The following is a 14,606-nucleotide window of genomic DNA, read 5'->3' on the forward strand; positions in this document are numbered from 1 at the left end:
CTTTTTGTTGATTCTTTTAATTTTCCTTATGAGAGATTTTCTATTTCTAGGGATTCGACACTTAGATTTGTTTGCAGATCTTAATGGGGTGTGTCTTGCACATATGTTCGTGATGGTGTCTACAAGTGACTGCCAGGACTTTTTGATGTTAGTGGGTGTGTATGTGTGCGTGAAGGACCAATCGACTTGTGCAAGATCATTATTGATCGCTTCCCAGTTTGCATTGTGGAAATCCATAGTGTCAAATGGATGAACAGGAGGAATAACATTTGTTTTGCATTTTGGCCAGTGAAATCTCAGATCACAGAGAACCATGTCATGGTCGGAGAGTAGGGTTTTCTCCACTGCAATATTGTGGATAGTATCAGTGTGATTGCTGAAAATTAAGTCTAAGACGTTTTTGTGACATCTCGTTGGTTCGAGTACCAGTTGGGACAAGAAGAAGTCATCCATGAAGTCAAGAAGCGATTCCACTGCCTCCCTGTCAGGGTTTGAGAGAGAAGAACCTGGCGGCAGACTGTTTGTAGACCAGTCAACCCCGGGAAGGTTGAAATCTCCCATCATTAAAATGTTGTCAGGTTGACACTGCTGAATGAAACACTTTATGCTGTTGAGGCATTCCTTGAAGCATGGTAGGGGCGTTTGGGGTGGTCTGTAGAGCCCAACTACTGTTAAGTTGTTGGTTTGACTGAATACAGCGACTGCTTCGCAGTATCCATTCGAAAATATGTTCATGGCTTCTGTTGAGAATGAATCATGGACATAAATGGCAGTCCCACTTTCACCTCGGCTTCCAAGTGGAGGTCACTAAGATGGGTTTCAGTGAGGACGAAGAAAGGGATGTGGTTTGGATGGGCCTCGACCCAGTCCTCCAGGAATCTTATCTTCCATTTTTGTGTATTGGTGGAAGGGCTGATGCCTTGGGCATTAAGCAGAAATGTTGAGGCGAGAGTGGATGGTTTTAATTGTTTTGGTGATTTGTTTATTTGATTGCTTTTTAATGCATGTGTAGTGGGGTAATAGTGGTGGATGGCGGTGGGTGATAGCTCGGATGTTTTTTTCCAGTTCTTTTGCTAGATTCATTATAGCTAAAAAAGAGGAAGAAGAGGTGGTTTCCTGTCTAGGGAACCGCAGGTGACTGTGGCCGCGGCTATTTTTATGTGAGTGGTTATCTTTAAATGTCCGACGAGTCCCCGGGAGATGGGTAAAGGGGCAATCCCTGTGCAAACACAATCTGTCTCGCTGGGAATAGCGGCAGATTTGGGGATTCCTTGTTTGAGATATTGGTGGTTGTGGTGATGTTGTATTATGGTGGTTGCTGTTGTAGTTTGTGGGGATAGAGCGTTTTGTTCCAGGTAAATGGGTGAATTTGCAGTCTCTATCAGTGCACAGTCTATGGCGAAGAGAATATCGGCAAATGATGGGGTTTCGAGTGGGTGTGTAGGTGCGTGTGTGTGTGTGAGCTGTGAAAGGTGTAGATGATAGTTTGTTGAAGTTTTGGCGACCTTGTGACCTGTAGGAGGTAAATTCCTTGAGATAGCATTAGTAGTAGTAGCTGTAGTAGTAGTAGTAGTAGGTAGAAGAGATGTTGACAGTGGTAATGATTGAGGAGGTCGATTCCAAGACAAAGATGTTTGTCGATATATAGTGGGAGTAGTACTAGTAGTAGTAAGCAGAGGAGATGGTGTTGACAATGATGATGATTGAGCTGCTGGGGCAGTGAAAGGAAGGGGTGGTGCTTCCTGCTGTGTGACCCTGATGACTGGGGGGTCAATCGTTTCATTTAGCAAATCGGCCATTGTAGATGAATCAAGGAGTGGTTCATCCTGTTGTTGTTGTTGAGGTTGTTGTTGTTGCCTCTGAGGTTGTTGCTGCTGAAGTTGTTGTTGTTGCTGTAGCTGTTGTTGTTGTTGTTGAGGTTGTTGTTGTTGAGGTTGTTGTTGTTGTTGTTGCGCCGGTGATGCGTTCGAAGAGAAAACACATCTCAGTTTATCGAAGTGTTTATTTATTAATTTAAAAGCAACTTCGATTTGTTTTAATTTATTTTGTATCTGCTGTTCAGATCGAGTTTGCAAATGGTGAACTGTTCGTTTAGCAATTTCGTTCAGACACGAAGCACCTATGCTCTCTGTTTCGGTAAGGCCATGCCATGTGTTGATAAGAACGTCGACTTCATTATCAGACCAGTTTTTGTTGGATTTTTGGTGGCTAGCCATTCTGGTTGATATGTTTTATTAAATTTTATTTTGTTCGTTCGTTTTGTTGATTACTTTTAATTATTATTATTTTTTTTTTTTTTAAGGAGAAGTATGTAGAATTGATTGTACAGAATGTTTGTTGTAATACTGAGAAGTTTGTATTTGAATTATGAGCTTGTAGTTATTTTATCTTTCTTTTCTTTTCTTTTTTTTCCCTCTTTTTCTAATTTTTAATGTGTGGGTGATCCTTTAGTTATCATCAGGTGTTTGAAAATATTTGGTCGTTTGAAAATTATGAAAATAGTTTGTGGTTAAGGAAAAGTCTACTCACGAGTTGGGAAAAAGCGTGGTTTCAAATATACAGGAATATATGTGATGGTCAATTACGACGAATGTAGCTGTGAAGCTTGCTGCTGACCGGCGCAGAGAGGAGTAAACACGTCTTATCGTCTCAGCTTACACATGACTATATGACTATATATATATATATAGTATATATATATATATATATATATATATATATATATATATATAGATATATATATATATATATATATATATATATATATATATATATATATATCTTATATATATATATATATATATATATATATGTATATATATCTGTATATATATATGTATATATATATAATGTATATATATATATATGGCATATATATATATGTATATATATATATATAATATATATAAATGGCATATATATATATGTATATATATATATATATATATATATATATAATTTTAATCCAAACGGAAACAAAAAAACAACAACAATGGAACAATTACAGTATTATTATTAATAGGCGCTCATATATATGTATATGATATATATATATATGGCATATCTATATAATATATGTATATATATATATATATATATGGCATATAATATATATGTATGATATGATATATATATATAAATATAAAAAACAATATATATATATATAGGTTTCCCAGCCATCCTCCTCAAAGCGTGTAAGCATGCCCTGGCAAAACCCCTCAAGATTCTCTTCCAGAGCTTTCTTGCGAATGGCAAACTGCCAAGCAAGCTGAAGGAGGGAATAATTGCCCAATACAAGGGGGAAGTAGAGCAGATGCCAAAAACTATAGGCCTATCTCTCTGACTTCACACACAACAGCAAGTCATGGAACGGGTAGTCAGAAAGAAACTAATCGCATTCCTTGAGGAAAATAACTTGCTGAGTGATACCCAGCATGGTTTTCGACCAGGTAGGAGCTGCCTGACTTAGCTCTTACAACATTATGACTGGGTGTTGAGGCAGTTACTCAACAAATCAAATGTGGACGTCATCTACCTTGATTTTGCAAAAGCTTTTGACAAGGTGGATCATGGTATGATATGCCACAAACTGCGTGACCTCGGCATAGCTGGAAAACTTGGAGTGTGGTTACATGACTTCCTGAAAGATAGAAGTCAGGCAGTAGTGGTTAATGGAGCCACCTCTATGAACATACAAATAGTGAGTGGTGTTCCACAGGGCACTGTCTTGGGACCACTGCTTTTTATAGTGGCCCTCTCAGATATGTCCTCAAATGCCCGGATAGCCACTCTGGCCAGCTATGCAGGCGATACGAAAGTCTCGCAGAAAATACAGAACCCCAGCGATGTTGCACACCTGCAGCAGGAGTTGGACTCAATCTACAGATGGGCTGAGGATAATAATATGCAGTTTAATGCTGAAAACTTCCAGGCCCTGCGCTACCAGTATCCAAAACTGAATATTAAAATTACAGGATACACCGGTCCACAGGGAATTTCAATCCCAGAGCCTAAGTCTGTGAGGGACCTGGGTATCGACATGAGTGATGATACCTCTTTCCAAGTGCACATTACCAGGATGGCGACAAAGTGCAGACGACTGGCTGGGTGGATCCTAAGAACATTCAGAACCAGAGATAAGGAAACCATGATGGTCCTCTGGCGGACATTCGTCCCCAGCCGCTTGGATTACTGCTCACAGTTATGGTCACCCACCAGTGGGAAATTAACAGCGGACCATGAAGCAATCCAGAGAAGATTCACAAAGAAGATCGTCTCTTTGCATCAGCTCAGCTACTGGGAAAGGTTGAAACAGCTAAGACTCTACTCCCTGGATAGAAGACGGGAGAGGTATGCAGTAATATATGTCTGGAAGATCCTGGAAGGAATTGTGCCAAATTTTGGCATTGTAGGCTACACCAATGCTAGGACGGGACGACACTGCATAGTGCCAAAGATCCCAGCAACTTCATTGCGCTTCAGGACCAGCTACTGCAATAGCCTGGGTTTCAGGTGCCCATAACTTTTTAATATTTTCCCAAGGAGCCTAGGGAACCTGCACAAAGTAGATGTAGGCGTTTTTAAATCAAAGCTGGACATCTTCCTGCCGAGAGTCCCAGATGAACCTACCTCACGGCAAGAGGTGCAAATGAGAGTAGCTACATCAAACTCCATTCTTCACCAAGTGCCACATATTGCAGGAGACTCTCAGTAATAACAGTGTAGCAAAACGGCGGTGCATCTGATGGTTGCAGCTGCGAGCTGAAATAACAGCAAAAATATATATATACGTATGATATATATATTTATGATATAGATATGTATTATTTATATATATATAAACGGCAAATGTCTGTCTGTGTGTATATCCTTTATACAAATCCACAATTTTTCAGTTAGAGGGCTCGCACCGTCCATAGGCGGTCGTGCACATCTTTACATTTCCCCAGTCACCACGCAAAGCCATTTAAAAATCAATAGAAGTGACGTTTTTGTGAATTTTCTATCCAAAACCCAATCAAAATGACCGAAACTTGATACGCCAATTGAATGCCAGCTGGCTGTTTGTGATTGGTCGGGGATTTGGACAGTACTCGCGTGTATGTGCGCACGCACGCAGCTGTATATGCAAGCAATAGCACTATGATCCGGCAACGCCGGGTCATAGTGCTAGTATATATATATGTATGATATATATGAGATATATATTATATATATGTATGATATATATATATATATATATATATCATATATATATATATATATATATATGTATATATATATATATATATGATATGATATTCATCATCATCATCATCATCATTTAACGTCCGCTTTCCATGCTAGCATGGGTTGGACGGTTCAACTGGGGTCTGGGGAGCCCGAAAGCTGCACCAGTCCAGTCAGATCTGGCAGTGTTTCTACAGCTGGATGCCCTTCCTAACGCCAACCACTCCGAGAGTGTAGTGAGTGATTTATGTGCCACCGACACAGGTGCCAGACGAGGCTGGCAAACGGCCACGCTCGGATGGTGTTTTTATGTGCCACCGACACAGGTGCCAGACGAGGCTGGCAGACGGCCACGCTCGGATGGTGTTTTTATGTGCCACCGACACAGGTGCCAGATGAGGCTGGCAAACGGCCACGATCGGATGGTGTTTGTTACGTGCCCACAGCACGAGGCCAGTCGATGCGGTACTGGCTACGGCCACGTTCGGATGGTTTTCTTGTGTGCCACGTGCCACCGGCACTGGTACCACAAACATACAAATTCCATTGATGTTCATCTATTTTGATTTGTTTTGATTTTCACTTGCCTCAACAGGTCTCACAAGTGTCACAAGAAGGAAGGTATGCACAGGTGGACTGACTACGTCCCAGGTAGGGGCCACAGGTTATGGCCTGACTAGTCTTGCCGGGTCTTCGGATGGTGTTTTTATGTGCCACCGACACAGGTGCCAGATGAGGCTGGCGAACGGCCACGATCGGATGGTGTTTGTTACGTGCCCACAGCACGGAGGCCAGTCGGTGCGGTACTGGCTACGGCCACGTTCGGATGGTTTTCTTGTGTGCCACCGGCACTGGTACCACAAAGATACAATTCCATTAATGTTCATCTATTTTGATTTGTTTTGATTTGATTTGATTTGATGATTGTTTTGATTTCATTTTGATTTTCACTTGCCTCAACAGGCCTTCACAAGTATCACAAGGAGGAAGGTATGCACAGGTGGACTGACTACGTCCCAGGTAGGGACCATGGGATATGGCCTGACTAGTCTTGCCGGGTCTTCGGATGGTGTTTTTATGTGCCACCGACACAGGTGCTAGATGAGGCTGGCGAACGGCCACGATCGGATGGTGTTTGTTATGTGCCCACAGCACGATGGCCAGTCGATGCGGTACTGACTACGGCCACGTTCGGATGGATTCTTGTGTGCCACCGGCACTGGTACACAAAAGATACAAATTCTATTGATGTTCATCTATTTTGATTTGATTTGATTTTCACTTGCCTCAACAGGTCTTCACAAGTGTCACAAGAGGGAAGGTATGCACAGGTGGACTGACTAGTCTTGCCGGGTCTTCGGAAGGTGTTTTTATGTGCCACCGACACAGGTGCCAGATGAGGCTGGCGAACGGCCATGATCGGATGGTGTTTGTTACGTGCCCACAGCACGGAGGCCGGTCGATGCGGAACTGGCTACGGCCACGTTCGGATGGTCTCTTGTGTGCCACCGGCACTGGTACCACAAAGATACAGATTCCATTGATGTTCATCTATTTTGATTTGTTTTGATTTGATTTTCACTTGCCTCAACAGGTCTTCACAAGTGTCACAAGAAGGAAGGTATGCACAGGTGGACTGACTACGTCCCAGGTAGGGGCATGGGTTATGGCCTGACTAGTCTTGCCGGGTCTTCAGATGGTGTTTTTATGTGCCACCGACACAGGTGCTAGATGAGGCTGGCGAACGGCCATGATCGGATGGTGTTTGTCATGTGCCCACAGCACGGAGGCCAGTCGATGCGGTACTGGCTACGGCCACTTTCGGATGGTTTTCTCTTGTGTGCCACCGGCACTGGTACCACAAAGATACAAATTCCATTAATGTTCATCTATTTTGATTTGTTTTGATTTGATTTTGATTTTCACTTGCCTCAACAGGCCTTCACAAGTATCACAAGGAGGAAGGTGTGCACAGGTGGACTGACTACGTCCCAGGTAGGGGCCATGGGTTATGGCCTGACTAGTCTTGCCGGGTCTTCGGATGGTGTTTTTATGTGCCACCGACACAGGTGCTAGATGAGGCTGGCGAACGGCCACGACCGGATGGTGTTTGTTATGTGCCCACAGCACGATGGCCAGTGATGCGGTACTGACTACGGCCACGTTCGGATGGATTCTTGTGTGCCACCGGCACTGGTACCACAAAGATACAAATTCCATTGATGTTCATCTATTTTGATTTGTTTTGATTTTCACTTGCCTCAACAGGTCTTCACAAGTGTCACAAGAAGGAAGCTATGTACAGGTGGACTGACTACGTCCCAGGTAGGGCCCACGGGTTATGACCTGACTAGTCTTGCCGGGTCTTCGGATGGTGTTTTTATGTGCCACCATGTTCCCACAGCACGGAGGCCAGTCGATGCGGTACTGGCTACGGCCACGTTCGGATGGTTTTCTTGTGTGCCACAGGCACTGGTACCACAAAGATACAAATTCCATTGATGTTCATCTATTTTGATTGATTTTCACTTGCCTCAGCAGGTCTTCACAAGTGTCACAAGAAGGAAGGTATGCACAGGTGGATCGACTACGTCCCAGGTAGGGGCCACGGGATATGGCCTGACTAGTCCTGCTGGGTCCTCTCATGCACAGCACACTTCCATAGGACTCGGTCTTCAGTCATTTCCTTGGTGAGACCTAAAGTTTGAAGGTCGTGCTTCACCACCTCGTCCCAGGTTTTCCTAGGTCTACCTCTTCCACAGGTTCCCTCAACTGCTAGGGTGTAGCACTTTTGCACACAACTATCTTCAGCCATTCTCGTCACATGACCATACCAGCGCAGCCGTCTCTCTTGCACACCACAACTGACACTTCTTAGGTTCAACTTTTCTCTCAAAGTACTTACACTCTGACGATTATGAACACTGACATTACACATCCATCGGAGCATACTGGCTTCATTTCTTGCAAGCTTACGCATATCCTCAGCTGTCACGGCCCATGTTTCACTACCATGTAGCATGGCTGTACGTACACACGCATCATATAGTCTGCCTTTTACTCTTAGCGAGAGGCCTTTTGTCACCAGCAGGGGTAAGAGCTCTCTAAACTTTGCCCAGGCTATTCTTACTCTAGCAGTTACACTTTCAGCACACCCACCCCCGCTACTGACTTGGTCTCCTAGGTAGCGGAAGCTATCACTACTTCTAGTTTGTCTCCCTGGAACGTGGTAGAAGTTGGTCTCTGCACATTTCCAGTGTTTATTGCTCCTGAGCATCTGCCACAGACAAAAACTATTTTCTTAGTTAGCCTTCCTTTGACATTGCTGCACCTCTTATGTGTCCATAGCTTACACTTGGTGCACCTTATAGAGTTTCTACCTACACCTTTTTTACAGATCGAGCAGGGCCATCTACCTGAAGTCGTTTGTGATTGGTCCACCTTCCTACTTATTAGGACTTTGGTTTTGGCTAGGTTGATTCTAAGGCCCTTCGATTCTAATCCTTGTTTCCACACCTGAAACTTCTCCTCCAGTTCTGATAGTGACTCAGCAATTAGAGCAAGGTCATCAGCATAGAGGAGCTCCCAGGGGCATCCTGTCTTGAATTCCTCCGTTATTGCCTGGAGGACTATGATAAATAGGAGGGGACTGAGGACTGAACCTTGGTGGACCCCAACCTCTACCCGGAATTCTTCACTGTACTCGTTGCCAACCCTCACCTTACTAGCAGCGTCTCTGTACATGGCTCGCACAGCTCTCACTAACCATTCATCTATCCCTAGTTTCCTCATTGACCACCAGATAAGGGATCGGGGGACCCTGTCAAAGGCTTTCTCCAAGTCAACAAAAGCCAGATACAAGGGCTTATCTTTGGCTAGGTATTTCTCCTGCAGCTGTCTTACCAGGAATATAGCATCAGTAGTACTTTTCCCTGGCACGAACCCAAACTGCATATCATCTAAGCTAACTCTCTCTCTAATTAATTGGGCTATAACCCTCTCCGTAACCTTCATTACCTGATCCAGCAGCTTGATGCCCCTGTAGTTATTTGTATCTAGGGCGTCGCCTTTACCTTTGTAGCAGTTGACTATTATGCTGCTACACCAGTCATTGGGTATGACTCCTTCGTGTATCACCTGGTTTACTATACGGGTGACTAAGCTATAGCCGACACTACCAGATATTTTGAGCATCTCTGCAGTAATTCCTGATGGGCCTGGGGCTTTCCCTGTTTTCATGCTTCTAATTGCCTTATCTACTAAGGAACTGTTAACTCGGATTGCTGGTCCCTCTGTTGGGTCGACATTCGGGAGACTCTCTTTATCCCATTCATTTTCCTCATTCAGCAACCTTTCATAGTGGCATCTCCAAGCCTCTCTCTTTGCATCCTCATTTAGCGCAAGTGAACCGTCATCCTTGCGAACACATTTCTCTCCTACCACGTCACGATTCTCTCTCACACACTGTCTTGCAACACGAAATACCTCAAGTCTTTCATCCTCACGGCGCAGGACATTGGCAAATTTTTCTTTATCTGCCTCCCCTCTGGCTAGATAGACCTGTCTCCTAGCTTCCCTTCTGGCAGTCTGATACACTTCCCTGCTACCACCGTTCTTCCAGGCCTTCCAAGCCTGTTTCTTTTGTCTAATAGCCCTGTCAACAATATTGTTCCACCACCACGTTATTTTGGGTCTTGAGGGGACTTTGCACCAGCCACAGATTTGGTCAGCGGCTTTCAGCAGGTTGTCCCTCAGAAACGTCCAGTTGTCTTCTACCCCATGCGTAGCTATACCCCCTTCCACTTCGTCAAAGGCTTCAAGTAACATATCTCTAAATCTCTGTCCATTCGCAGGGTCTTTTAGCTTCCAGACCCTTCTTCTCCATGTTGGTCGTCTTCTAGTCGCCCTCTTAGTCCTGATCCTAAAGTCACTAACTACCAGTCTATGTTGTGGGGTGCATTCTTCGCCTGGGAAGGTTTTGGCATTTATATATATATATATATATATGATGCCAGCGCCGCCTTGGCTGGCTTCCGTGCCGGTGGCACGTTAAAAGCACCAACCGATCGTGGCCGATGCCAGATCCCCCTGGCACCTGCGTAGGTGGCATGTAAAAAGCACCCACTACACTCGCGGAGTGGTTGGCGTTAGGAAGGGCATCCAGCTGTAGAAACACTGCCAGATCAGACTGGAGCCTGGTGCAGCCCTGGCTTCCCAGACCCCGGTCGAACAGTCCAACCTGTGCTAGCGCAGAAAACGGACATTAAACGATGATGATGATACATATATATATATATATATATATATATATATATGATATAGATATGTATGATTTATATATACAGTTATGATATAGATATGTATAATATATATGAGATATATATATGATATATGTATATATATATATGATATAGATATATGATATAGATATATGATTTATACATATATATAGATATGTATGGTATATATGAGATATACTCTCTTTTACTTGTTTCAATCATTTGATTGCGGCCATGCTGGAGCACCGCCTTTAATCGAGCAACTCGACCCCGGGACTTATTCTTTTGTAAGCCCAGTACTTATTCTATCGGTCTCATTTGCCGAACCGCTAAGTAACGGGGACATAAACACACCAGCATCGGTTGTCAAGCAATGCTAGGGGGACAAACACAGACACGCAAACAAACGCACACACATATATATATATATATATATACATATATACGACGGGCTTCTTTCAGTTTCCGTCTACCAAATCCACTCACAAGGCTTGGTCGGCCCGAGGCTATAGTAGAAGACACTTGCCCAAGATGCCACGCAGTGGGAGTGAACCCAGAACCATGTGGTTGGTAAACAAGCTACTTACCATGTATATGATATAAATACGTATGATATATTTAAAAAAATTTTTTTTTATTTTATCTAGTTTCAGCTCACGAGCTGTGGCCATGCTGGGGCACCGCCATTGCTATCTCATATATATATTTATATATCCTACATATCTATATCTCATATATATATATATATTATATATATCATACATATCTATATCATATATATATATATCATACGTATCTATATATATATATATATATATATATTTATATATATCATACATATCTATATCATATATATATATATATTATATATATATATATATATATATATAAGATATATATATATATGATATACATATGTATGATTTATATATATATATATATATATATATATATATATATGAGATATATATGACATACATATGTATGATTTATATATATATATATATGATATAGATACGTATGATTTTTTTTTCTAGTTTCAGCTCAGAGCTGCGGCTATGCTGATGCACCGCCGTTTTGTGCTACACTGTTATTACGACGAAACTCGTCTAATATATGGCACTTGGTGAAGAATGAGTTTGATACAGCTACTCTCATTTGCACCTCTTGCCGTGAGGTAGGTTCATTTGGGACTCTTGACAGATTTATATATATATAGATATGTATGGTATATATGAGATATACTCTCTTTTACTTGTTTCAATCATTTGATTGCGGCCATGCTGGAGCACCGCCTTTAATCGAGCAACTCGACCCCGGGACTTATTCTTTTGTAAGCCCAGTACTTATTCTATCGGTCTCATTTGCCGAACCGCTAAGTAACGGGGACATAAACACACCAGCATCGGTTGTCAAGCAATGCTAGGGGGACAAACACAGACACGCAAACAAACGCACACACATATATATATATATATATATATATATATATATATATATACATATATACGACGGGCTTCTTTCAGTTTCCGTCTACCAAATCCACTCACAAGGCTTGGTCGGCCCGAGGCTATAGTAGAAGACACTTGCCCAAGATGCCACGCAGTGGGACTGAACCCAGAACCATGTGGTTGGTAAACAAGCTACTTACCATGTATATGATATAAATACGTATGATATATTTAAAAAAAATTTTTTTTATTTTATCTAGTTTCAGCTCACGAGCTGTGGCCATGCTGGGGCACCGCCATTGCTATCTCATATATATATTTATATATCCTACATATCTATATCTCATATATATATATATATTTATATATATCATACATATCTATATCATATATATATATCATACGTATCTATATCATATATATATATCATACATATCTATATCATATATATATATATATATCATACATATCTATATCATATATATATATATATATATATATATAAGATATATATATATATGATATACATATGTATGATTTATATATATATATATATATATATATATATATATATGAGATATATATGACATACATATGTATGATTTATATATATATATATATGATATAGATACGTATGATTTTTTTTTCTAGTTTCAGCTCAGAGCTGCGGCTATGCTGATGCACCGCCGTTTTGTGCTACACTGTTATTACGACGAAACTCGTCTAATATATGGCACTTGGTGAAGAATGAGTTTGATACAGCTACTCTCATTTGCACCTCTTGCCGTGAGGTAGGTTCATTTGGGACTCTTGACAGATTTATATATGATATAGATACGTATGATATATAAATATCACCATCCGTTCGTAGCCGTTGCCAGCCTGGCCCCCGTGCCGGTGGCACATAAAAAGCACCATCCGATTGTGACCGTTTGCCAGACTCGCCTGCCACCTGTGCCGGTGGCACGTAAAAAGCACCCACTACACTCATGGAGTGGTAGGCGTTAGGAAGGGCATCCAGCCGTAGAAACATTGCCAGATCAAACTGGGCCTGGTGCAGCCTTCTGGCTTCCCAGACCCCAGTTGAACCGTCCAACCCATGCTAGCATGGAATTCAGACGCTAAACGATGATGATGATGATATAGATATGTATGATTTATATATATATATATATATATAATATATATATATATATATATTATATATATATATATGAGATAGATATATATATATATGAGATATATATATATGATATATGTATGAGATATATGTTTATGATATAGATATGTAAAAGAGTAAAAGAGTATGATATAGATATGTATGATTTATATATATATATTATATATATATATATATATGATATAGATACGTATGATATATAAATATCACCATCCGTTCGTAGCCGTTGCCAGCCTGGCCCCCGTGCCGGTGGCACATAAAAAGCACCATCCGATTGTGACCGTTTGCCAGACTCGCCTGCCACCTGTGCCGGTGGCACGTAAAAAGCACCCACTACACTCATGGAGTGGTAGGCGTTAGGAAGGGCATCCAGCCGTAGAAACATTGCCAGATCAAACTGGGCCTGGTGCAGCCTTCTGGCTTCCCAGACCCCAGTTGAACCGTCCAACCCATGCTAGCATGGAATTCAGACGCTAAACGATGATGATGATGATATAGATATGTATGATATATAAATATATATATGAGATAGATATATATATATATATATGAGATATATATATATGATATATGTATGAGATATATATATATGATATAGATATGTAAAAGAGTAAAAGAGTATGATATAGATATGTATGATTTATATATATTATATATATATATATGATATAGATATGTATGATTTATATATATATATGTAATATATGATATATATTATACATATATATTGTGGAGGAACATGGCTTAGTGGTTAGAGTGTCAGCATCATGATCATAAGATTGTGCTTTCAATTCCTGGACTGGGCGACGTGGTGTGTTCTTCAGAAAAACACTTCATTTCACATTGCTCCAGTCCACTCAGCTGGCAAAAATGATTAACGCTGCGATGGGCTAGCATCCTGTCAAGCTGGGGAACACATACGCCATTGAAACCGGGAAACCAGGCGCATGAGCCTGGCTAGGCTATCTTATTTTATATATATATATATATATATACTCTTATTTGTTTGTCATTTGACTGCAGCCATGCTGGAGCACCACCTTTAGTCGTACAAATCGACCCCAGGACTTATTCTTTGTAAGCCTAGTACTTATTCTATCGGTCTCTTTTGCCAAACTGCTAAGTTACAGGGATGTAAATACACCAGCACCGGTTGTCAAGCGATGTTGGGATGACAATCACAGACACACATATATATACATATATACGACGGGCTTCTTTCAGTTTTCGTCTACCAAATCCACTCACATGGCTTTGGTCGGCCCGAGGCTATAGTAGAAGACACATGCGCAAGGTGCCACGCAAAATATATATCTATATATATGATACATATATATGTGTGTATCATATATATATATCCGTAAAATATATATATATATATGCATACACACACACCTGTATATATATATATATACACATATTTATACATACATACACCTATATATATATATCACAATCGTCTGGCAC

This window comes from Octopus sinensis, linkage group LG3 (genome assembly GCF_006345805.1).
Source record: "Octopus sinensis linkage group LG3, ASM634580v1, whole genome shotgun sequence".
NCBI lineage: Eukaryota > Metazoa > Mollusca > Cephalopoda > Octopoda > Octopodidae > Octopus > Octopus sinensis.